Raw genomic sequence first — 27,840 nt, forward strand, 5'->3', positions numbered from 1 at the left:
AAATCTGGAAGAAAATGATTCACATTGCATTATATAAGAAAGAATTCACTCTAATTCTTTCCATTGATAATGGAGATGACTAAGAAGAAAAAATAGTTTTCCCATATTCTCTCTTAAGTGTGGTGAGTTACTGTCAAGAAGCTATGTTGCTGAATGCAGCACTTCCATTTTAACTTCTTTCTTCCCTGCAATTTTGCAATGCGGTTTTTCTTCCATTCCTAAAATGTTTACACTTGGTGTAATGGTGTTAGAGTAGTCTTGTCAGTGGAGTTCTATTGTTGAACAACAGAGTTTAGAACTGAGCAATGATAACATTGGATTCTTGAATTAAAACTCTCTCAAGTGTGGCCTTCTGGAACAGTTCACAGAATATCAGCAAAAAGACTACAGATAGAAAAAAAAAGCCTCTTTGCTCCTGAAATGACACTACAAAGAGTTGTAGGCTGGCTCATATTTTTTCTTATGTATGTTGAAGTTTTCTTCAGATGCATATATTTGATATCTAAGGACTGTTTCCACTAATAAGATTTTAACATTTCTTTCAGTTTGGGTGGAGGAATTAGACTCTTTTAAGAATTCAGGTTTCCATTTCTGCCTTTGAAATGCAATTGCAGCATCCTAAATGGTCCCAGAATGATATACAAAGGATTCATTGAAAGCATTATATTTGGAGTGAAAGGACAAAGGTTTGAATCTCAGCTTTATTGCTTATTAACAGTGTGACCATCTGTAAGATATTTAACAGACCAGTTTCCTCTTTGGTAAAATAAGGCAGTAGGGCAAAATAACTACAATGTTAAATCTATGAATATCCACTATTCTATTTCTCTATTCACTTTTACTCTTTCTTTCTACCTTTCCTCCCAAAATGACCTTCAATCAAACATCATGTTGAGAGTATAGGTGATAAAATGAAAGAAGCAAGAAAAAGAATGAATATTCCTGGATTGGAGTACTTTAATGGATCATTTGCTAAACATATGACCTTAAGGAGCTCACCAATCTTCTCTGAATGTTGGTTAACTCATCAATAAAATGGTCTCAAATTTCCCCAGAAAATCCCATGAAACCAAGCCTCTGAACAGAATCTGACGGAATGAAATTACTTTCCAACTCAAGATAAATTGAAAAAACTTCAAGAAAGGTAAGTCTCACTGGGGTGAAAAGGTTATTCAGCCCAGGTCAGACAGACTCTGGGAAAGCCAGTGAGAGGCTCTTAATCACAGCAAATCAGTAACTAAGACCTTCAGTCCTGGCTCAGTAGAGGAACAAATCAGAAGGGCAACTTCCAGTCCCAGCTCAGAATGCAAACTCTAGGAAACCAGGTTTTTTGCTGAAAAGAGCAGGCAAAGTTACCCCTGCAAATACAAGGGATCCTTGAGCTCAAAGGCAAGATTCAGAGCTACCCAGGAAGCTTGGGACAGCAACTCCTTTACCTCAGGAGCAGAACTCTACATTAAAAGTAAAAAAGAGGAAATATCAAAATAAAAGGAAAGAAAATGAGCAAGAAACAGACCAGAGAAAGCTGACAGGGCAGACCAAAACCCAAACTCAGACAAAAACAGACTGTCCACAGAAGTCTCAAAGAGTGATATGAATTGGTCTCAAGCCCAAAGAGGCTTCTTGGAAATGCTCATAAACAATTTCAAAAGGCAAATAAGAGAGGTAGAAGAAAAAAATGTGAAAAGAAATCAGAGGTATGAATAAGATAGTCAACACTTTGGAAAAGGAAGGGAAAACATTGTCTGAAGAAAACAAGTCCTTAAACAATAAAAATAAAGCAAATGGAAAAAGATATTCAAAATAACTGAAGAAAATCATCATTTAAAACTAGAACAGGGAAAATGGAAGCTAATGACTTTGTGAGACAGCAAGAATCAGTTAAACAAGCTAACAATAATGAAAAAAATTGGAAGAAAATGTGAAACAACTCATTGGAAAAATAGCTGACCTGGGAAAATAGATCCAGAAGAGACAATTTAAAAATTATTGGCCTACCTAACACCATGACCAAAAAGAGGTCATTAAGGAAAACTGCCCACAAATTCTAGAAACAGAGGGGGAAATACTCATTGAAAGAATCCATCCATCACCTTTGGGAAAAGATCACAAAAGAAAAATCCCAAGGAACATAGTTGTGACACTCCAAAACTATAATCTCAAGTTAAAAAACACTGCAAATTTCCAGACAAAAATAATGCAGATATCAAGAAGCAAAAGTCAGAATTACACAGGATCTGGCAGCTTCTACAATAAAGGATCAGAGGGCCTAGAACACCATATTCTGGAAGGCAAATGTAGCGAGCTGTCGTCTCCAGAAGCTGCTGGATCGCTCTCTGGGAAGAGATCTGCTGTGTCTACTCAAATCTCTCAGACAGATTCTTCTTCCTGTAACGAACCGTTGTCTCCAGGTAGTTGCTGTTAACTCTTGTCCAGAGAAGTGACTTCCCTTCCTGCAGAGAGCCGACTTCCCTTCCTGCAGAGAGCTGCGCCAAGCAAGATGTAATGCAGAGTCCTCTCCCTGAATCTCCCCCAGCTCCCATCCTTCTCCATGTAGACTCACTTTCCAGGCCCACTGTTGCTTTTTATCCTCCCAGAGAATGGGCGTGGGATAATGCAAGGGCTTCTGGGAAGAACCACTTCAGCCAATGAGCTTGCTCCTTCTATCAAGTCAACCTGAGTTCTCACCTTGTAATTGTCCAACCTGAATTCTCACCTTGTCACTATCCAGACAACCTGAGTTCTCACCTAGTAATCCTAACAACCTGGGGTTGCAACAAAGAAATAACTATCCAGCAAGATTCAGCATCATTTTTCAGGGGAGGAGATGGAGATTCAATGAGGTAAGAAACTTTCAGTTATTTCTATTGAAAAAAACAGAACTTAACAGAAAATTTAATTTACAAACACAGGACTCAAAGAGAACTATAAAAAGATAAATAGGGGAAAATATATATTTAAAGAAATAAAATGGTCTCATCAAGTTATTGTGAGCATCAAATGAGATAATGCATATGGATGACTTTATATAATGCTATCTAAAGACAAATTATTCTTATTCTTGTGATGGATGCAAAGAAAGCATTGATAACAGAATGAGATAATGGATTGAAAGACTTGAAAAAAAATGAAAGATGCACAAATATAAGTTACCATTGATTGAAAGTATGTAAACACTAAGATATAGATTTTTGAAAAAAATTTAGACACCATTTCAGTCTTTAGAAAAGCATGTGGTTTTGAAATCACTCTGTGGTATATGAAGGACTTATTGTAGATATTTCTTAGGAGGGATGGATGAAGTGAAAGTTCTATTATTTGTTCTTCTCACTAAGAGATGTTATTGATTAGACTGGAAGCCCATGAGATCATTAGCTATCATAACTAAATTTTGTATCTCTCCCAAACTAGGATGTAGCTTAGCATATGGTATCTGTAATCAGTGCTTACTGACTGAATGATACTCAAATACATAAAAGTTTTTAGGACTGCATGTCTTTTCTTTTCTTTTTCCTTTTCCTCCTTTGATTTAGTTCTTTTGAATCTCATTAGGACTGTTAGGCCAATCCCATGTTTGCTTAGAGTGGAAGTCCACTCTAGGACTTGTGGTGTGAAATGAAGGATTGTACAAAAGGGTTTTTTTTGTGTCTGGAGCAGATATCACAAATGAATTTCTCAGTGTGATGTGAGGATGGAGGGAGAGGTGTATGCTATCCCATAGGGAAGATTGAGCTGTCTCAGGACAATTCCTCAGGTTCCTATAGGGAAAATTATCCAGACATGGAGTGTGTTTGTGAGAAGTTCCATTTGGAGCTTCCTAATTTAATGAATTATTCTTCATAACTGGGTTTTAAGGTCAGCTCCATTTTTCTTGGCATCCAAGAAGCCTTATTGTGGGGAGTAGGGAGTGTCTCTCTGTATGGGAGAGAACTATATTTGGGGTAAGAAGACAGAGAAGAATAGTAAGGTAAAGAGACAGATGAATTAAAATCAATCCTCCCAAACCCTAAATTTATCCTGGCAGAATGCTAGAGTTGGAAATGACCTTATGTATCATTTAGTCCAAAACTTTTTGTACTATGGGTCATGACTACAAATAAAGCCATATAACTGAGTGTGAGGGTCACAAAATTATCATTTATGATAACAAAATTTTTGATGTACATATCCCCAGGATTGCATAAAAATTCTCAGGCAAAAAGGGGTCACAAGTGGAAAAAGTTTAAGAAGCCTTCCAAACCAGTAATGTGTTCTCCACATTATTATAATTTGGCCTTCTGAAATATGTCTCAATTTCACTTAGATTGTTTCTTTTTTCTTTTTATTTTTTATAACAATGTTTTATTTCCCCCCCAATTCTATGCAAAAAAAATTAGCATTCTTTTAAATTTTTTTTAGTTAAAATTTTTCTCTTTTTTTCCCTCCTCCTCAATCCATTGAGAAGGCAAGCAACTTGATTGATATAGATTATACAAATATAGTCATATAGAATGTATTTCCTTGCTGGTTGTGCTATGAAAGAAAAAAAACACAAGAAAAATAAGGAAGTGAAGATAAAGTTTACTTTGATTTGTATATAGACTCCATGTTTTTTCCTCTGGATATGGATAGCATTTTTTATCATAAGTCTTTCAAAATTGTCTTGGATAATTGTATGACTGAGAATAGTTATGTCATTCATAGTTGATCATCATCCAATAATGATGTTACTGTATTCAATGGTCTCCTAGTTCTGCTCATCCCACTTTGCATCAATTCATGCAAGTATTTCCATGTTTTTTTGAGAGCATCCTGTTCATCATTTTTTACAACAGACTAGTTTTCTATCACAATCATATGCAACAGTTTGTTCAGTCATTCCTTAATTAATGGATATCCTCTTAATTTCCAATTCTTTTTCACTACAAAAGAGTTAATATAAATATTTTTGAATATGTTTGTGCTTTTACTTTTTTGTTTTTTATCACTTCAGGATACAGACTTAGGAATAGTATTGCTTGATCAAAGAGTATACACGGTTTTTTATAGTTTCAAACTGAGCTACAGAATGGTTGAATCAGCATAAAATTTACAAACAATTCATTAGTGTTCTAATTTTCCCACATGTCTTCCAACATTTGTCATTTTCCTTTTCTGTCATACAAGCCAATTTGGTAGGTATAAGGTAGTAGCTCAGATTTGTTTTAATTCACATTTTTCTAAACAAAAGTGATTTAGGGAATTTTTTTTATAGATAGTGTTGATTATTTATCTGAAAATTGCCTGTTCATATCCTTTGACCATTTATCAATTGAGGAATGGCTTTTATTTCAATAAATTTGACTCAATTCTCTATTCACTTGAGAAATGAGGTCTTTATCAGAGAAACTTGCTATAATTTTTTTTCTTCACAGTTATAATTACCATGTATATCCCTCCATCCTATTTTCCTCCTGTTTATCCTATCTATTTGTTTACAAAGTGTTCTACTTCTGACTTTTAACTACCTCAATCTATTTTCCCTCCTCCTAGCTCCCCCTTTTCTTAACTTTTTCTTCTACTTTCTTATAAGATAAAATAGATTTTTATATTCAACTAAGTATGTACATTATTTCCTCTTTCAGCCAATTGTAAGTAGAGTAAGATTTATGCATTTCTCTCACCTCTCTCATATCCCCCTCCATTGTAGAAGCTTTTTTGTGCCTCTTTTATTTCAGATAATTTACCCCATTCTACTTTTCCCTTTCCCCTTTTCCCAGTGCATTCTTCTCTCACTCCTAAATTTGATTTATTTTTTATAATTAACCCATCATATTTAAATCATATTCATGTCCTCTATGTATATTTCTAACTTCTCTTTTAATAAGAAAATATCTAGGAGTTAACAAGTATCTTTTTTTTTTTTTTTTCAAATAAGGATATAAACAGGGACAGAGCTATGATGGCAAAATAAAGACAGGGATGAGTTTGAGTTCTTTCCCATATCCCTCCAAATCCCTTCAAATAATGACTCTAAACAAATTTTGAAGTATTGGAACCCATAAAAAGTAAAACAATTTTCCAGCCCAGGACAACTTGGACGGTCTGTAGGAAAGGTCTGTTGCACCAGAGTGATATGATAGTGCACTAGTAGCATAGTGCAGTGCAGGCTGAGCCACAGAAACCTGGTTCTGACAAATCATGTCCCAGAACACTAGAAGTCCTTGGGAGCCTCTGAATCAGTGTTAGCCATAAAGTTTTCCAGACTTCTCGGTTCACAGATGCCAAGTTCAGGAGGAAAGGTTGATCAGTCAAGGTAAAAGGGGAGAACAGTTCAGCACAGATTGTACCAGCACAGCCAACCTCAGCAAATTAGGAGTGGATCTTGGAAGCCTCTGAATCAGCAGCACTTGCTTCTGGACCTCTCAGCCCACAGAAAGTGAAGGGTTCTAACATATGATCAGAAAAGGGTTCCTTTGCTAATATTGAGGCAGTACTTTAACTTTGCTCATGCTCAGATCCTGGATGTATTCCCAGCTCACAGTCTCAGGGCAAGGAGTAACACTAGTTCACTAGAAGTTGCAGACACAGTGGAGCAGGGACCCTCTTCACAGTTTCAGGGCAGAAAAGGGTGCTTATGGTCGCTCACATACCGGAGCACAGGATAAGAGAGCAATAAGCACATTTCATATCATTCCAACTTGTTAGAATTGAAATTTTATAGGTCACTAGGAGAATCTCTGAAAATACCTGTAAAAAACCCCTAAAACTTGGGACATTGCACTCCCTACCCTGGAAATCAAACCCTATTTTATTTTATTATAGCTTTTTATTTACCAGATATATGCATGACAATTGCCAGACCTTTTGTTCCAATTTTTCACCCTCCTTTCCCCCACCCCCTCCCGCAGATGGCAGGTTGACCAACACATGTTAAGTATGTTAAAGTATAAGTTAAATACAATATACATACATACATATATATATACATATATATATGTGTATATATATATATATATATTTGGTTCATCTCATTGTTGAAGAGATCCACATCCATCAGAATTGATCATCATATAGTATTGTTGTTGAAATATATAATGATCTCCTGGTTCTGCTCATTTCACTCAGCATCAGTTCATGCAAGTCTCTCCAGGCCTTTCTGAAATCATCCTACTGGTCATTTCTTACAGAACAATAATATTCCATAACATTCATATACCACAATTTATTCAGCCATTCTCTAATTGATGGGCATCCACTCATTTTCCAGTTTCTGTCCACCACAAAGAGGACTGCCACAAATATTCTTGCACATACAGGTCCCTTTCCCTTCTTTAAGATCTCTTTGGGATATAAGCCCAGTAATAACACTGCTGGATTAAAGGATATGCACAGTTTGATAACTTTTTGAGCATAGTTCCAAGAATGGCTCCAGAATGGCTGGATGTATTCACAATTCCACCAACTATGTATCAGTGTCCCAGTTTTCCCACATCTCCTCCAACATTCTACATTATCTTTCCCTGTCATTCTAGCCAATCTGACAGGTGTGTAGTGGTATCTCAGAGTTGTCTTAATTTGCATTTCTCTGATTAATAATTACCTGGAGTATCTTTTCATATGACTAGAAATAGTTTCAATTTCTTCATCTGAGAATTGTCTGTTCATATCATTTGGCCATTTATTAATTGGAGAATGGCTTGATTTCTTATAAGTTAGAGTCAATTCTCTATATATTTTGGAAATGAGGCCTTTTTCAGAACCTTTGACTGTAAAAATGTTTTTCCAGTTTATTGCTTCCCTTCTAATCTTATCTGCATTAGTTTTGTTTGTACAAAAAACTTTTCAATTTGATATAACCTACCTGCCCCATTTTGTTTTATTTTTTAATATCTCATAAAATAATTAACTTCCAATTGTCCAATTGTAATTTTTAAGGAATTATTTTCTTCAGTGAGCTTTTGAATTTTTTCCCCCCTGCTCTCCCCAATTTTCCCAATTCTACTTTTTTAAGTATTCTTTTCTTGCATCCAGAGTGGGGACTATCAAGACTAAAGGTGGATAAAAGCTTAGTGTTTTCACTTTTTTGCCTATTTTTTTTTTCTTTCTCATGTTTTTTTCCCCTTTTTGCCTGATTTTTCTTGTGTAGACAAAATATGGAAATATGTTTAGAGGAATTGCACATGTTTCATCTTTACTGGATTGCTTGCTGTCTAGGAGAGGGGGGAGGGAAAGAAAAAAATTAGAATGCAAGATTTTGTAAGGGTGAATGCTAAAAATTATCTTGTATGTATTTTGAGAATTAAAAAAGTTATTTTAAAAAGAATTCTTTTATTCCATCACTTTTTGTACCTTTCTTTGCAATAGCCAATTCTGCTTTTTAAGGAATTTTTCTCTTGATTGGATTTTTGTGCCTCTTTTTTATTTGGTCTATTCTGTTTTTTAAGATTTTTTTTTCAGTTAATATGTGAGTGTGTGTGTATATACTTCTTCTAAAGAACTTTTGATTTTTTTTTCATGATTTTCTTCATTCTCATTTCTCTTCCCAATTTTCCCTCTACTTCTCTTACTTGTTTATTAAAATCCTTTTTGATCTCTCCCATGGCCTACAATCATTTTGTATATTTCTTTGATATTTTGGATGTAGCAATTTTTGTCTTTGGATTTTATGTTTTGATCTTCCCTGTAAGCATTGACAGCATTGTATAGTCAGGATTTTTTTTTCTTTTTTTTTTTTTTTTGCTTATTTTTTTCCAGCCTACTTTTTAACTTTTAACTGCTACAATGGGGCTAAAATACTGTCCTAAGCTTTATATATTTTGTATAGTTGTTTTCAGAAATAATTCTGGGGATCTGTAATTTTCCAGTTCTTACAAGATAGTAGTGTGAGGGATGTAGAAGAGCCTTGCTCAAAATGACTACTCAGTAGAAAGCAGAAAGATTGTTTATTAAAATCTCCGGAGGATAAGCTGTCCTATCATGAAATAAGAAAGACAAAGCTTGTGGTAGGAGGACTAAAGAACTAGTAAAGATACACAGCTTTTATACAAGAGACTACATCACAAGCTAAAGAGCATTGAGGAGGGGGGAGGGGAGGCATCTAATTGATTGTTGCTATCCGGAGAGATTGGAATGGAAGGTTTCTGTTTCCCCCAAATCACCTGATTTCTGGGAAATAGAAAATCAGGCCTTCAGGCTTAATCAAGCAGATAGTGGTCAACCTAATGGACTAAGTATTGATAAATGTCAAATACTGATAAATGTCATCAGCTCAGGTTAAGTAAATATATTTATAGCTGGCCAAGGCTCAAGTAAATGTGAGCCCACACATATTATACAGGTCACAAGGGAAATAAAGAAATAATGAAAATAAAATACAGAAAAAGAATTTGTACTTCCTGTAAGTTTTTCACCTTATCTCTCTATTCCATACAGTATGATCTAAGGAGAAGTATGTTTACTACTCTTCTGGCCTGGCTCTGGTCTGTGAATGACCACAAGCACCCTTTTCTGACCTGTAACTGCAACCAAAGTCTCAGTCACAATCTCTGGAGTACTGCACTCTTCCTCACCCTAGGACTGGGACCTAGATCCAAATATGGATAATGCAGCAGAATCTTTCCTTGGTTCTAGAGAGGGATTTCTGTAATCTCTTTTTGACCCTTTATCATTTGTGGGCTGAGAGGTCTGGAAACTGCCACTGTCACCACTGATTCAATCACACCCTTTCTTTTTCCAAGGCTACTGCTGCTTTGCTGGAGCATGATCTGTGCATTCTCACTGTAGGGCAACAGGCCTTTCCTGCAGGCTCTCTAAGTTGTCCTGGACTGGAAAATTATTGCACTTCTTTCTTTTGTGAGTTCTAATGCTACAGAATTTGTTTTGAGGAACTAATGTTGTTTGAAAAAGTTTTGGGAAGAACTTAGGTAAGTCCCTGTCTTTATATTACCATCTTTATTCCACCTTTTAGGTAATTCTAGATCATTTCCTATCCTCATGATTTAGGATGAGCAGCTGAATAGGATTAATCTTTTCCAGATTCATTCTGTCTCCAAAGTCAGCATTCATTCTAAGAGAGGCCCTAAATCTGCCTGAAGATTTAAAAGGTTTTGGTGGGGTGGAGGCCCTAATATTATTATTTTAATCTGTTCTCCCTGGGCTATTGCTTGGTATCTATACCATTTTGTCACATGGTTTGGCCCCACCATTGTGTCCCAACCTGATAATATGATTTTCTTCCTTAGAATATGTGTCATCAACATTTTCCTACAATTTTTACAAAACTTATAGAATTCCCCTGGAGCACTGAAAGATTAACTTGGACATGGTTACATAATTATTAGACATTAGAAGCAGGATTAGAACTCCTGTCTTGAGTCCAAGCCTGTCTACTACCCAATGACTTGTATCAAAAAAAGGCAGTCTATTTAGAATATTTAGAATATTAGAATATAATATAAGTTAATAATTCTTTTCTTAGCACATCATCACCCATTAAATAATGTAGCTGTAAAGGCCAGGATTAAATTATAGATAAGTGTGTGTGTGTGTGTGTGTGTGTGTGTGTGTGTGTGTGTGTGTGATGGCCCCATCTGACAAATCTGATGAAGCTATTGATTAATTTTCAGAATAATGCTTTAAATACATAAATTAAAATACAAAAGAAACCAGTTATAGTGAGAATAATTACTAGCATGGGAAGTATAGGGCATAATGCTATTGTTGGACCCATGGGACATCAGGTACTTGGAAGATGTTGCTAGGTTGAAAGTAAGAATGAGTAGGTGAATAAAAGGTGAGACACTAAATTTTTTATTGTTATCTACTATATGTCTAGGTGGTGGAAGTACAAAGACAGAAGGAAAACAATCTCTGTCCTCAAGAAGTTGAGACCCCAGGGTTGGGGTGGAGATGGGAAATAATATATATACACACACACAGATAAATACATTCAAAATATATTTCATATACTTCATGTACTATACTTATGTATAAAGAGATGCAATGTAGTACAATAGTGGCTAGAGAGCCAGATAAGACCTACTTCACATACTTACTGTGTGATCTTGAGCAAGTCACACTGTTAGAAGAGGGTGTCTCCATCCCCTCAGAGCTGACTGTACCAATGAAATCACAGGTCCATTCCTGTACTTTATAAACATTGACTATTTCACAATTTTGTATAGGCATGGCCTCATGTTCTCCCTAATAGGGCTACTTCACAACCCAATCTAAATTTAATAAATGAAAATATACCTTTTAAGAAATTAAATCAATAAATTTGGACATATTTGCCATCTCTGGCTGTAATCACTCTTCTATCCTATAGTGAACTCTGACACCTTGAGAATTGCTCAGATCCCCGGCAATTTTCATCCTCCTCCCAGAATTATTTCTAGTCACGTTGGAGTGTCAAAGAAGTCTGCCTGTGTGTGCTACCCAACCTGCAACTATTTTAGCAAGTTGACTCACGGCTGGCTTTGAAGTTACTTTTTCCAACTCTTGATTGGACTCGGGAGACTTGCCTGTATCTCTCCCTGGATTAGAGATGCTAGTGTATACTGCAACCTTGTAAAATTGGTCCTGAAAGAGGCAAGATGAACATCAAACTATTTTACCACATAGCATGATTTTTTTTTTCAGATGCAATCACCACTTTAATCATTTTTACTTTCATGAGAGGAGAACTTCTGGTGGATAGTACACTCTAAGAAATTCAGTGAAAGATAACTTCAGAATGGGAATATATTATCTCAGACTTCTGCTGGTTTGCGCATCATTATTGTTATGTTACCATTCGAGAGAACAGTTATCTGCCTTCTAACTTGCCCTTAAAAATAGAAACAACAGAGTGGAAAATCAAAATAAATAGAACAAAGAACTGGGAAAGCTGCTACATGTATGATACACTTCCCAGAATAAATGATAATGGGATATTTCAAAATCACAAGGACCCAGTCTGACCCAAACAGTCTTTCTAGCCTGTAAATGCTTTGATTTTGTCTCTGAGAATTTCTTTTTTCCCCTATCCCCCTATAAAGGAAACAGCCCAAGATTGCCTATGCTCCCTTTTGCTTTTCTGAACATCCCTGCCCCTAGCTTTCCTATGGCTTCTGGTCTTATCTTATGAATACTCTTTTCCCTGTTGATTGTACTATGATGAAGTCTTTCTGTTCTGAGAGTACAAAGGATTACAATGTGTACATACCATTCAGTAAACTAATCCTCAATGTAAATTGAATCCATTACAATGTTAATAGAGTAACATGTATCTAAGCAAGACATATGAACACTTTAATGAATACATGTGTAGTCGTATGAAATACTGGAACTTCCTCTTTATAATGCACTGTTTTGATCAATAATTTACCAATATTGGCTAAGATGACAGGAAAAGATAATGATGAATGTTGGAGGGGATGAGGGAAATTGGGACACTGGTACATTGTTGGTGGAATTGTGAATACGTCCAACCATTCTGGAGAGACATTTGGAACTATGCTCAAAAAATTATCAAAATGTGCCTACCCTTTGACCCAGCAGTTTCTACTGGGCTTATATCCCAAAGAAATCTTAAAGGAGGGAAAGGGACCCATGTGTGCAAAAATGTTAGTAGCAGCTCTTTTCATAGTGACTAGAAACTGGAAATTAAATAGCTGAATAAGTTGTGGTATATAAATGTTATGGAATATTATTGTTCTATAAAAAATGACCAGCAGGATTATTTCAGAGACTGCTGGAGAGACTTACATAAACTAGTGCTAAGTGAAATGAGCAGAACCAGGAGAACATTATATACAGCACTATATATACTATACTATATGATGATCAATTTTGATGGACGTGACTCTCTTCAACAATGAGATGATTCAAACCAGTTCCAATTATTCAGTAAAGAAGAAAATCAGCTATACCCAGAGACAGCATTTCCACTCTTTCTGCTGATGCTTGCTTGCATTTTTTTTTCTTCTCAGGTTTTTTTCTTTCTTTCTAGATCCGATTTTTATTGTACAGCAAGATAACTGTATACATATGTATACATATGTTGTATTTAACATATACTTTAACAAATTTAATATGTATTAGACTACTTGCCATGTAGGAAAGGAAGTAGGGGGAAGAAGGGGAAAAGTTGGAGCTGAAGGTTTTGCAATGGTCAATGTGGTAAAATTACCCATGCATATGTTTTGTAAATAAAAAGCTATAATAATAATAAATAATAATAATTTGCCAATTTTGGTTTCATTTGTTATATATTTATAGAATCATAAAATTTTAGACCTAGAAAAAACTTTTTATTATTCTTGATAGTAAAAGATTATAACAATGTGAATATAGAGGATTCTCTTTTGAATATTGCATCAAGTTTGGTTACATATAAGAATTTCCAAGTATATCTGTCTTTAAAATATTCTCTCAAGGAAATACCCATAGATTTGGATAGAAAATGCTATTTATATCCAGAAAAAGAGCTATGAAAAGTGAATGTAAATCAACACATGCTATCTTCACTTCTTTTTTTTCTGTTTTTTTTCTCTTTCATGGTTTTTCCCTTTTGTTCTGATTTTTTTTCTCCCAACAAGATTCATAAAGCAGTGTATATTTAAAATAAATAAATTTTAAAAATTTAAAATATTCTCATAACACACAAGATCCATTATTCCTTTTATTTTTTTCTTCCTCTTTTATAAATTATATATCTTTAATTTATTTTTACTTTTATTTCATTTATGTTTTTATTTATTTTTGCTAAGACCATTGGGGTTAAATGACTTGCCCAGAGTCTCACAACTAGGAAGTGTTAAGTGTCTGAGGCCAGATTTGAATTCAGGTCTTCCTGACTTCAGGGCTGGTGCTCTGTACTTTTGATTTTTCAAGCATTATTATGATGTTTTAGGAATCAAGAAGAATTAGGAGAAAATATTAGATATGAGTAAATTTAGTGATAAAAATAGAGAAAAAGATTTTATTGTAGGAAGTTTTGAGAAAATGATAATGATTTCTAGAAAAAAAATTGAGAGGAGAGTAAAAAAGAAAAAATGTATTCTTTTGGTACTCAAAAGAATGGTAATTTCTAAGAACCAGAATGAGATCATTAAAGAAATGAAATTATGAAAAACAAATTTTGTTTCTTGTAAGTAGAATGAATAAGTAGAGCTAAGAAAAAATGCCGTAGACTCAGTTTACTTTGATTTCAGTAAATCAAATGATTAAGTCTCATAAAAATCTTAGGAATAAGATGAAGAAAGAAGAACTGGAAGAAAATGGAAGAAGAGGAATTATTACTGATTGAACAAAAATATGTACAATATATTGATTAATGAACCTGTGAAAAGCTTCTGTAAGGTTGACTGTAAGTTCGGTCCTTACTCAAGTTCTGTTTAATATTTTTATTAAGAACTTGAATAAAGATAGCGGGAGTGATCATCAAATTTGTGTATGATAGAAATCTGGGACAAATAACTACTATGATGGATATAAGAATCAATATTCAATAAGATTTTAACAGGTTAGAATGATGGGATATAAAATTGAACTATAAAATATGTAAGTCTTACATTTACATAAAAAAATAATTTCTCCAAGTACATAATGGATGAGATCTGGCTTGAGAACAGTTCATGTGAAAATGAGTTGGAGAATTAATTTTACTATGAAGTGAGACAGTGTACAACAGAAGTTAGAAACAAAACAAAATGGGGACTTCTAGCAAAGTGGCTGAGTGAAAAATCATACTTAAGCCTAGTTTCCTTTTATTGTCTCACAAACAATGCATCAAACTAAGCAAAACAACAACATTTGCAAAATGGTGATAGAAAAGAGAGGTATCCTCATTAGGAAAATCCTCCAGAAAAAAAAAAACAAAAAAACAAAAAAACAAAAAAACAAACAAACAAAAAAAAAAACAGCAGAGATTGAAGGAATTATAAGCTTAATAAAACAAAGAATGATCTAATTTAAAAAATTATCACTCCATAAGATTTTGATAATAAATTCTGGTTTAGAATGGAAAATAAAAAATACATTAATCAATGGACATCTGGAAGCAGAGAAATAAAAATAAAATGTATAAATAAAAATATAGAGTTATAACAAAAATAATAGAACATGTGGAATCTCAAAAAAGGGAGGGAAAGGAACTGACTGTAGATAATACATGGAAAAGTAATGTAAAAATCATTGTCCTCCCCCAAAAAAAGCATGATGAAGCAAAAATTCTGAAAACAAAATTTCTGGAGACACTAAAAGAAAAAAATTCAGAAGCAATAGAACTAGAAAACAGAGTTTGGATTGAAAACAGGATGTCACAGGGAAAACAAAAAATAAACTCTTTTTTTTATTTATGTAAAGAAATGTAGTCACAAAATTCCATAAATTTGAAGCACAGGTACTGAAAATCAAAGAGAAGCTAAACAAATTAAAATAAAAGACAGACCTAACAGAACAAAGATTTGAGCTTTTAAAAAGAAAGATCAATAAAATTGATAATATTAACAAATGTGGGTTTTAAAAAGAGGAAAAACAAAGTGATAAAACAATTAAATGAATATGGGAAATTTACAGTAAATAAAAATGAAATAAAGACAATTAGAAGAAATTACACAATTTTATTCCAAAATGTAGAAGTCAGATTCAATTAACTATTTACCAAAAATACTGACATTGACTAAATAAGAAATAGAAAATCTTTTTTTTTAATTAATAATTTTTTATTATATATATATATATATATATATATATATATATATATATATATATATATATATATATATATATATATATATATTTATAATATTGTCCCTTGTATTCATTTTTCTAAATTATCCCCCCCTCCCTCTATTCCCTCCCCCCGATGACAGGCAATCCCATACATTTTACATGTGTTACAATATAGTCTAGATACAATACATGTGTGTGAATATCATTTTCTTGTTGCACAATAAACTTTAGATTCCGAAGGTACATGTAACCTGGGCAGACAGATATTAGTGCTAACAATTTACATTCACTTCCCAGTGTTTCTTCTCTGGGTGTAGCTACCTCTGTCCATCATTGATCAACTGGAAGTGAGTTGGATCTTCTTTATGTTGAAGATTTCCACTTCCATCAGAATACATCCTCATACAGTATTGTTGTTGAAGTGTACAGTGATCTTCTGGTTCTGCTCATTTCACTCAGCATCAGTTGATTTAAGTCTCTCTAGGCCTCTCTATATTCCTCCTGCTGGTCATTTCTTACCGAGCAATAATATTCCATAACCTTCATGTAGCGAGCTGTCGTCTCCAAAAGCTGCCAGATCGCTCTCTGGGAAGAGATCTGCTGTGTCTACTCAAATCTTTCAGACAGATTCTTCTTCCTGTAGTGAACCGTTGTCTCCAGGCAGTTGCTGTTAACTCTTGTCCTTAGAAGTGACTTCCCTTCCTGCAGAGAGCCCCGTCAAGCCTGATGCAATGCAGAGTCTTTCTCTTGAATCCTGGCTCTGAATCTCCTCCAACTCTTATCCTTCTTCAGGCCGATCTGCTCTCTGCGCCCAGTGCTGTCTCTTTTTATCCTCCCAGAGAATGGGCGTGGGATAATGCAAGGGCTTCTGGGAAGAACCACCCCAGCCAATGAGCTTGCCCCCTCTATCAAGTCAACCTGAGTTCTCACCTTGTAATTGTCCAGAAAACCTGAATTCTCACCTTGTCACCATCCAGACAACCTTAGTTCTCACTTAGTAATCCTAACATCTCCCCCTTTCTTTTGATTTAGAACATAGGACAGTCATAATCTTGAAACATAAATCCATCAATATGGGAAGTATTACACATAATTACATAAATTACATAAGCACATAGTAACATAGTAACATAATACATGCTAGAAGTATATAACATAATCATAAATTGAAAATTTATAAATGTCCATAAGTCCATTGTCCATTAGTCTCATCTTGTGTGAGGAAGTCCAATGATTCCTGCTGGTTTTAAAGTTCTTTAACAGTCTTTTTATTAGCCATGCTCTTTCAGTGTCAGATGTTTCTTAGATCTTCTCCTTTATTTTGAGGTCTTTCTCTTTTTCTGTCTCTCTCTGATGGACAAGGCGAATATGACTCGTTGGCACCCATCTGATTCCTTCTCCTGCTGAAGAAATACAAGCAAACCCTCTCTCCCAGGCAGTTAACCTATCTAATTTCCTTCTATTTACCACTTTCTAAATCTCTTCTCATCATCTGACAATTACATTGGAGTTGTTTGCACTGGGCACAGCCCTGTTGGTTTAAAAGGCCTGTATTCTCCCCAAGTGTAATCCATTTTTGCAATCTGATTGCCTTTTGGCTGACTTATCAGATAATCCTTTTCTGCCATGTGATTGCATTTCTGCTGGTTGATCAAATCAGAGTCCTGGCCTTCTAAAGGCTCTTTGGGTGTAACATCAGCTGCTATCATGCCCCAAGTCTTTTTTGCCTGGGGCCCTGGATCTGGGCCCCTCATCCTATTTCCCTGAATTAGTTTACACTCTGATGCCCAATGGAGTCCTCTGTTGCATTTTGGACATGGGGTTTTAGGTCTTCTCTCACCCTGTCTTCTCACTGTATCTCCATATCTACACTGAGCTCTTAGATGCCCAATTTTTCCACATTGAAAACATCTCCGAGTTTCTCTAGAAGGCCCTTGCCAGGAGGGACCCTGTCTTTCCACATTCATCATTGTCCGGGTGTAAAAAGCATTTGTTCCCACTGTAGCACAGCATCTTATGATCTCCTCTAAAGGAGCATCTTTGTCTAATCCCCATATAATTCTTTTGCAAATCTCGTTGGCATTTTCCTTAGCCAGATGTCTGGTCATTATTTCTGTAGCTGAATTTTCTCCAATAGTTCTTTTGACAGCAGTTTGCAAACGTCCCACAAAATCTGCAAAAGGTTCATTGGGACCTTGCTGTATTTTAGTGAAAGCCTCTCCACGATCTTTCTGTCCAGGAAGGACACCCCAAGCTTTTATTGCAGCCTTAGCAATTTGCTCATATATTGTCATGGTATAATTAATCTGTTCCGAATTCTCTCCATACTGACCTTCACCAGCTAAGTGCTCAAAAGTGAATTGTGTGTTAACTCCTATTTCCAAATTGCATCTGACTTGAATTTTACATAATTCATGAAATTCCGCAAGCCATAATAAATTTTCTCCAGGTTCCAGACATGTCCTTGCTATGGATTTCCAATCATTCGAGGTTAGGACTTCATAAGACAAACCATCTAGTAACATTTTGACATAAGCTGATGTAGCCCCATAAAGGGTACAACCTTTTTTCAAATCCTTAATTTTATTCAAATCTAAAGGTGCATATCTTCTCCTTTTTTTACCTACAGAGTCAGTATTTTCAATCACAGGATATGCATGTATAAAATCACTTATATCCTGTCCTTCTCTCTTAGCTTTAACCAATGCTTTTTCTAATCTTGTCATAGGCTTAGGCTTCTTCACAGGCAATTCTGTTTGTGTTTCTGCCTCTTCCCCTCTTTCTTCCTCCATCTCTGAAGGTGGGGTTGATGTGGGCCTGTCAATAATCTGTTCTCTAGGCAGGGTTGAAGCTTCTTCAAGAGAATCATACCATAATTCCTCATTTAAATCCTCTTGCTCTAGGGAAAGATCTTGATCTTTCCTTTTTTCCTCACACTTCCTCCTCTGTTCATTTTTAGAACTTTTCCTTCTCCTACAACTTGCTTGATAGTTTAAGGCTAATTGAACTATGTTGTAGATATAAAATACTTCTGCAGAAATTGAACGAGGCCCATTTTTTGCTTGAAATTCTTTCATTTCATATCCCACTAGCTTCCATTTATCTACATCTATCTTTTCTTCCTCTAAGAACCAAGGGGATGTGCGTCTTAATGCAGCCAAGAGTTTAGCAATCTGTACCCAGGTTACAAGTAAACTCTGCTCCTCAATTATGTTGATTATACTCTCTATAGTACCACTCCTGAATGGAGCTGAGGTTGCTTCTGGGGCTGCGGTTGAGTTGGCTGAGGTCCAGGGATTGAATATAGCTAACATCTGCCCCATTTCAGCTATAAGAGATTCCTGGTTTAGCCCTTAACAAGTTAAGTTCCTTATTTATCTATTAGCACGCTCACTTAATCTTTAACAAAGTTTCCTCCTTACTCACGGTTCTGGGTCAGAGAGACTGAGATCTAGATCGGAAGCTTTTCCACTGGAATCAGGACCGTGTCTGTCCCTGTTCGGGCGCCAAATTGCGAAGGTCTGGTCTAGCTCTTCTTGTCAGGATAAGCAAATGTCCTTGCCCCACGTGTGGACGCCAATTGTAGCGAGCTGTCGTCTCCAAAAGCTGCCAGATCGCTCTCTGGGAAGAGATCTGCTGTGTCTACTCAAATCTTTCAGACAGATTCTTCTTCCTGTAGTGAACCGTTGTCTCCAGGCAGTTGCTGTTAACTCTTTTCCTTAGAAGTGACTTCCCTTCCTGCAGAGAGCCCCGTCAAGCCTGATGCAATGCAGAGTCTTTCTCTTGAATCCTGGCTCTGAATCTCCTCCAACTCTTATCCTTCTTCAGGCCGATCTGCTCTCTGCGCCCAGTGCTGTCTCTTTTTATCCTCCCAGAGAATGGGCGTGGGATAATGCAAGGGCTTCTGGGAAGAACCACCCCAGCCAATGAGCTTGCCCCCTCTATCAAGTCAACCTGAGTTCTCACCTTGTAATTGTCCAGAAAACCTGAATTCTCACCTTGTCACCATCCAGACAACCTTAGTTCTCACTTAGTAATCCTAACACCTTCATATACCATAATTTACCCAACCATTCTCCAACTGATGGACATCCATTCATCTTCCAGTTTCTAGCTACAACAAAAAGAGCTGCCACAAACATTTCGGCACATATATGTCTCTTTCCGCTCTTTAGTATTTCTTTGGGATATAAGCCCAGTAGTAGCGCTGCTGGGTCAAAGGGTATGCACAGTTTGATAACTTTTGGGGCATAATTCCAGATTGCTCTCCAGAATGGCTGGATTCTTTCGCAACTCCACCAGCAATGTATTAGTGTCCCAGTTTCCCCACATCCCCTCCAACATTCATCATTATTTGTTCCTGTCATCTTAGCCAATCTGACAGGTGTGTAGTGGTATCTTAGAGTTGTCTTAATTTGCATTTCTCTGATCAATAGTGATTTGGAACACTCTTTCATGTGAGTGGATATAGTTTCAATTTCTTCATCTGAGAATTTTCTGTTCATATCCTTTGACCATTTATCAATTGGAGAATGGTTCGGTTTCTTATAAATTAGGGTCAGTTCTCTATATATTTTGAAAATGAGACCTTTGTCAGAACCTTTGTTTTTAAAAATATTTTCCCAATTTGTTACTTCCCTTCTAATCTTGTTTGCATTAGTATTATTTGTACAGAAACTTTTTAGTTTGATGTAATCAAAATCTTCTATTTTGTGATCAATAATGATCTCTAGTTCTCCTCTGGTCAAAAATTCCTTCCTCCTCCACAAGTCTGAGAGGTAGATTATCCTCTGTTCCTCTAATCTATTTATTATCTCCCTCTTTATGCCTAAATCATGGACCCATTTTGATCTTATCTTGGTATATGGTGTTAAGTGTGGATCCATATCTAATTTCTGCCATACTAATTTCCAGTTTTCCCAACAGTTTTTTCTGAATAATGAATTTTTATCCCTAATGTTGGTATCTTTGGGTTTGTCAAAGATTAGGTTGCTATATATGTATCCTTTTTTGTCCTTTGTATCTAATCTGTTCCACTGATCTACCGGTCTATTTCTTAGCCAATACCAAATGGTTTTGGTGACTGCTGCTGTATAATATAGCTTTAGATCAGGTATACCTAGACTACCTTCATCTGACTTTTTTGTCATTAGTTCCCTTGCAATTCTCGACCTTTTATTCTTCCATATGAATTTTGTTGTTATTTTTTCTAGGTCATTGAAATAGTTTCTTGGGAGTCTGATTGGTATAGCACTAAATAAATAGATTAGTTTGGGGAGTATTGTCATCTTTATTATATTCGTTCGGCCTATCCAAGAGCACTGAATGTCTTTCCAATTATTTAAATCTGATTTTATTTTTGTGGCAAGTGTTTTGTAATTTTTCTCATATAATTCCTGACTTTTCTTTGGTAGATGGATTCCCAAATACTTTATACTCTCAACATTTGTTTGGAATGGAATTTCTCTTTGTATCTCTTGCTGTTGCATTTTGTTAGTGATATATAAAAATACCGAGGATTTATGTGGATTTATTTTGTATCCTGCCATTTTGCTGAAATTTTGAATTATTTCTAGTAGCTTTTTAGCAGAGTCTTTGGGGTTCTCTAAGTATACCATCATGTCATCTGCAAAAAGTGATAGCTTGATTTCCTCATTTCCTACTCTAAATCCTTGAATCTCTTTCTCGGCTCTTATTGCCGAGGCTAGCGTTTCTAGTACTATATTGAATAGTAATGGTGATAGTGGGCAACCTTGTTTCACTCCTGATCTTACTGGGAAAGGTTGCAGTTTATTTCTATTGCATATTATGCTTACTGAAGGTCTTAAATATATGCTCCTGATTATTCTAAGGAATAATCCATTTATTCCTATACTCTCAAGAGTTTTTAGTAGGAATGGATGTTGGATTTTGTCAAATGCTTTTTCTGCATCTATTGAGATGATCATATGGTTCTTATTAATTTGATTATTAATATGGTCAATTATATTAATAGTTTTCCTAATATTGAACCAGCCCTGCATTCCTGGAATAAATCCTACTTGATCATAGTGTATTATCCTGGAGATGATTTTCTGAAGTCCTTTTGCTAATATCTTATTTAAGATTTTAGCATCAATATTCATTAAGGAGATTGGTCTATAATTTTCTTTCTCAGTTTTCGATCTACCTGGTTTAGGTATCAGTACCATGTCTGTGTCATAAAAGGAGTTTGGTAGGACTCCTTCATCCCCTATTTTTTCAAATAATTTATATAACATTGGGGCTAATTGTTCTTTAAATGTTTGGTAGAATTCACATGTGAATCCATCTGGCCCTGGGGATTTTTTCCTGGGGAGTTGATTAATAGCTTGTTCTATTTCTTTTTCTGAAATGGGACTATTTAAGCAATTTATCTCCTCCTCTGTTAATCTAGGGAGCCTATATTTTTGGAGGAAGTCATCCATTTCACTTAAGTTATCAAATTTATTGGCATAAAGTTGGGCAAAGTAACTCCTTATTATTTCTCTAATTTCCTCTTCATTGGTGGAAAGATCCCCCTTTTCATTTGTAGGACTATCAATTTGATTTTCCTCTTTCTTTTTTTTGATCAAATTTACCAAAGGTTTATCTATTTTATTGGCTTTTTCATAAAACCAACTCTTGGTTTTATTTATTAATTCAATAGTTTTTTTTACTTTCAATATTATTGATTTCTCCTTTTAATTTTTGTATTTCAAGTTTAATTTTTGGTTGGGGGTTTATAATTTGGTCTTTTTCTAGCCTTTTAAGTTGTAAGCCCAATTCGTTAATCTTCTCTTTCTCTATTTTCTTCAAATAAGCCTCTAAAGATATAAAATTTCCCCTTATTACTGCTTTAGCTGCATCCCAAAGATTTTGGTATGATATCTCATCATTGTCATTATCTTGGGTGAAATTGTTAATTGTTTCTATAATTTGCTCCTTCACCCAGTCATTCTTTAAGATGAGATTATTCAGTTTCCAATTACTTTTTGGTCTATTTACCTCTAACTTTTTACTGAATGTAGCTTTTATTGCATTGTGATCTGAGAAGAAGGCATTTATTATTTCTGCCTTCCTACATTTAATTTTGAGATCTTTATGTCCTAATATATGGTCTATTTTTGTATAGGATCCATGAACTTCTGAGAAGAAAGTATATTCCTTTCTATTGCCATTCAGTTTTCTCCAAAGGTCTATCATACCTAGTTTTTCTAATGTTCTATTTACTTTTTTAATTTCTTTCTTGTTTGTTTTGTGGTTTGATTTGTCTAAATCTGAGAGTGCAAGGTTGAGATCTCCCACTATTATAGTTTTACTGTCTATTTCTTCTTGCAATTCTCTTAACTTTTCCTTTAGAAAGTTATATGCTATACCACTTGGTGCATATATGTTTAGTATTGATATGGCTTCATTATTTATGCTACCTTTTAGCAGGATATAGTTTCCTTCCTTATCTTTTTTAAGGAGATCTATTTCTGCTTTTGCTTGATCTGAGATAAGGATAGCTACCCCTGCTTTTTTGGCTTTACCTGAAGCATAATAGGCTCTGTTCCAACCTTTTACCTTTACTCTGTATGTATCTCCCTGCTTTAAGTGTGTTTCCTGTAGACAACATATTGTAGGGTTCTGCTTTTTGATCCAATCTGCTATCCGTCTCCGTTTGATGGGATCGTTCATCCCATTTACATTTACAGTTAAAATTACTAATTCTGTATTTCCTGCCATCATATTATCCCCAGATTATGCTTTTTTCCTTGACCCCCCTGATCCCCCTTCCCGATATTTAATTTACAGACCCCCCTTGTGACACGCAACCCTCCCTTTTTTTTTTAGTATCCCTCCCCCCTCCCTCCAAGTCCCTTCACTTATTCTCCTTTTCCTTTTCCCTTTTCCTCTCCCCCCTTTTAATGAGGTGAGAGAGAATTCTCTGAAAAACAAATATGTTAACTATTTACTCTTTGAACCTCTCCTGATGCAAGTAAGATTCACACAATGATTCTCTCCCTCACTAAGTTCCCTCAGATATGGTGTATTTTCTATGCCTCTTCCTGGTATGTAGTTTCCCTCTTTTTATCATTCCTTCCCCTTTTTCTGAACCGACCTCCTTCCCTTTACTACACCCCCCTTTTTTTCTTTTATATCAGTAAAATCAAATTATCCTTGAGTACTTTTTATATACCCACAACAGAGTTACAGTTCTCAAGGTTTCTGTTTCTCTTCAGTCTTGTGGATGTAGATCAAATTTTTTGTTTAAGTCTGGTTTTTTTCTTAGAAACATATAGAATTCCTCTGTTTCATTGAATGACCATCTTCTTCCATGGAAAAAGATGCTAAACTTAGCTGGGTAGTTCATTCTTGGTTGCAGTCCTTGATCTTTTGCCTTACGGAATATCAGGTTCCAGGCCCTTCTATCTTTTAATGTGGAGGCAGCCAGATCTTGGGTGACCCTTATTGTGGCACCTTGGTATTTAAATTGCTTTTTTCTGGCTGCTTGCAGGATTTTCTCCTTTGTGTGGTAATTCTGCAGCTTAGCCACTATATTCCGTGGTGTTCTTTTTTTAGGGTCTATTTCAGAAGGAGTTCGGTGAATTCTTTCCACATCTACTTTCCCCTCTGTTTCTATTATCTCTGGACAGTTCTCTTTGATAATTTCCTGTAAAATAGAATCTAGGCTCTTTTTTTGGTCATAGTTTTTTGGAAGTCCAATGATCCGCTTATTATCTCTCCTAGATCTATTTTCCAGGTCTTTAGATTTTCCCAGTAAGTATTTGACGTTGTTCTCCAGCTTCTCATTTTTTTTGTTTTGTTTGACTGATTCTTGGGTTCTCTGTGAATCATTCATTTCTATTTGTTCCATCCTGACTTTTAAGGAGTTATTTTCTTCTTTCACAGTTTTTAGTTCTTTTTGTAAATGCCCAATTTCGTTTTTAAATGAATTATTTTGCTCTATTGAATTTTTTTCCATTTCCCTAATATTTTTTTTGAGAATTATTTTCTTTTTCCAATTCAGAAATTCTATTTTCTTGAGACTTTTTTATCTTTTCCAATTCAGAAATCCTACTTTCCTGTGTTTTTTTAACCTTTTCTAATTCATAAATTTTGTTTCCCTGCATCTCCTGTGAATTCTTTATTTTTTCCAACTCCAATTTCAGGACGTTGTTATTCTCTATCATAGCTTCCCTTTCCTTTCCCCATTTTTCTTCAAACTCCCTTAATTTTTTAAGAGTTTCTTCTAGGAGAGAGTTATGTGATGGGGGGCAGGAATCGTTCCCCTTTAGGTTGTTATCTGCTGTCTCTCTGCTGTTAACTTCCTCGGGGTTGGATACCCGCTCTTTCTCTGTGTAGAAGGAATCTATGGTTTTTCTGGCTTTTTTGTTCATATTTTAAAAATCTTTTGGGGTCTGTCCCTGGGGTAGGAAATTATTTATTTACTTCTTTACCAGCTTCCTCCCCGACCGGATGGATGCAGCGGCTCCTGCGCCTGAGCTAAGATAGAGCTCTGGGAGAGAGTTCCCCACCCTCTCCCTGGAAGTGCCTCAGAGGTGACTAGCACTGCTGTGCCCCGAGGGCGCTGTGTTTTAGCGGCTTCCCTGAGGTTTAGACTGAACAGTAAAGGCAGCACAAAGCCCAGCCTATGCGTCCCGGTGGGGCGTGGATGTCTGCAGCCGGTGACGTGAGAAGCCCCTGCGCTCAAACTGGAAGTGTCTGCCAGAAACTGCGGTCCCTAGTTCAAAGGTTCCGCTTCTCTGGGACTTCCTGGAGCTGAGTTCCACTCCCTCCAGCTAAGCTAGGCAGTGTGTGTTGCCTTGGGCTGTATCCACCCACTTGTCAATCTCTTAACTATTCTCAGGAGGTAGCTGAGGCCACGCCCCCTGGTGCCGAGATCTGCTGAGTCAACCCCAGGATCCTGAAAAATCTAATCTATCTGAGTTTTTAAGGTATTTTAGCTTTCTCTTCTGAACTGCTAAATAATTGGCAGAGAAGAGCTAATAGCCTGTGCCAGATTCCTTTATCTCAGTGGCTTCTCTGATCCCAGAGCCCTTCCCAGTGCGATCGGCAGAGTATGCTAGCACCCAGCCGACTGTGCTGGCCTCTCTTCTTCCTCCCCTGGGAACTGACCTTTTCTGTTGAAACTTCAGATTCTCTTCAGCTAGTAAGTCGTGCTTCCAGTCCTTGTGGTATCTATCAGTACTGGGCTTATTCTGAGGCTTAATTTATCTAATTGGTTGTGAGGGAGTGAGGACGTTCACAGAGTCGTGTGTTTCTTCTCCGCCATCTTGGCTCCGCCCCCAGAAATAGAAAATCTAAACAATCTCATCTCAAAAAACAAGTTATTGTTGATTTAAAAAATATAAAAAAGTTCTTCCTATTTACAAGTACATTCTGTCTAACATTTAAAGTACAAATAATAAGTCATATGCTATTCACAAAAATAAGGGAAAAATCCATGTCATAAATCTCCTTTTGGCACACAAATATAGTCACCAAATTCAGATTGGGAAGAGAGAAAGAAGAGAAAGAAAATGATAGAAAAGTGACACAAAAATAAACTATTAGTAAAGAGGTTAAAGAAATTTATTTATAAAACCTTTTAATAGCAAGTAGTCGAATTTATGTAGAGAGTACTTTGATGATTTACCATTAAGAAAAGTATCTACATGATAAATTATAATGATAATCACTTTAACCAAACTAATATGTTTATATCAAAATCTTTGGTCTTTGGTACAATACTTCACTCATGTTTTTTTGTTTGTTTGATTATGTTTTTGTTTTATTTTAAGGTAAAATTTCTAGAAATGAAAAGATGTTTTGAAAAATGAATTAGGATAAAAATTTGTTTAAAGTTAAGACATAGCATTGTTATTAAAATGGAAAAAAACTGGGAAATTTTTCCTGAGTGTATCAGAACTAAAGTAAAACTGACCACTGACTCCAGTATTAATGAAGAGTGATGGAAATTAAGAACATAACCCCTTCCCCCAAAAGGCATACATTTAATATTTGGAGATTTCAGAAGGCTGATTATCTTCACAAATATTTCTTTTCCAATTCACCAATCTCCTTAATTCCCAGGATTTTCACTTTACCTTTACTTCAGCTATATTCAGTGATATCTCATATCCATCCACAGCTAAAAAAAAACTATATGACATGGCACTTTGAACTTCCTCTACCTTACATATACAAACTTCTATCTTGAAATTTATCCCTATTCTTTACTCTCCTGGAATTTTATTTTTACTATCACCATTCCTCTTTCCATCTCTTTTCTTCATTGTTCTTCTAAACTATCACCCCTTTTCTGGTTTAATTTTCCTTCCTTCCCAATTTTGATCCTCTACTGATTGGTTATATTATGTTGTCTTGTATTTACTTGTACTTACTCAGCTATACTGGTTCTACTACTTGTTTTCTATGGTTAAATATCTTTTCCCTTATTCTTATCCATATTCATGTCTTGTTATATCTAATCCAGTCCTGGAATACCCTCACCAGTTTCCTTCTGTACTCCCACTCTTATGCTCCTGAGCAGAGCAGAAGGATGTCACATGCTGACTGAGTTCATTACAAATTTCTTATATAATCCCATATTGGAAAGTTCTGAAAACATTTTGATAACAAAGCTTTTTCATAAAGCCTTTCAACAAAGCTTTTTCAGAGGACTGTAGAGCTGCTGTATTTGGACTCTGACATCCCAATCCTGCATTTGCTTTTAGAGAAAATGAAAATGCCACTGAAGAAAATAAAGTTGGGAAAAGCAGCTAGAATTGACCAAATGTGCAAAGAGGAGATCTATGTCATAGACAACACAATACTGAGTGCATTGAGAGAATGAATCTCAAAGTATCTGAAATAAGTATTAAAAAGGAATCTTGGACCTATGATTTTGGACTCTAATGGGTAACAGGTTTTTATTAAATAAGCATTGATGGAAAACTGAAGTGTAGCCTGAAAGAAAAAAAAAAAAACAACTAGTTTTAGATCAATATCTTCTACTATATACCACAACAAATTCCAAATGAATTTTACATGATTTACATGTGAAAATATCCTATTATTTTAAAAATTGGAAGGAAAATGGAAGGTTTTAACTTCCACAACTATATATAGGAAAATAATTTTTCAACAAGGCCTATAGTATAGAAAATACTATAG

The 27,840-nt window shown here is 35.5% G+C and overlaps 1 long non-coding RNA gene across 1 annotated transcript in view; it reads left to right on the forward strand.

The window, feature by feature from the left end:
* The first annotated feature begins 833 nt into the window (after positions 1–833).
* Positions 834–27,840, forward strand: part of LOC141554872 (uncharacterized) — a 56,322-nt gene continuing 29,315 nt past the window's right edge. Inside the window, exon 1 of the long non-coding RNA XR_012485993.1 lies at positions 834–2,843. This is a non-coding gene — a long non-coding RNA (uncharacterized LOC141554872). The remainder of the gene's footprint in view (positions 2,844–27,840) is intronic.

Source organism: Sminthopsis crassicaudata, chromosome 1 (genome assembly GCF_048593235.1).
Source record: "Sminthopsis crassicaudata isolate SCR6 chromosome 1, ASM4859323v1, whole genome shotgun sequence".
NCBI classification, from domain to species: domain Eukaryota; kingdom Metazoa; phylum Chordata; class Mammalia; order Dasyuromorphia; family Dasyuridae; genus Sminthopsis; species Sminthopsis crassicaudata.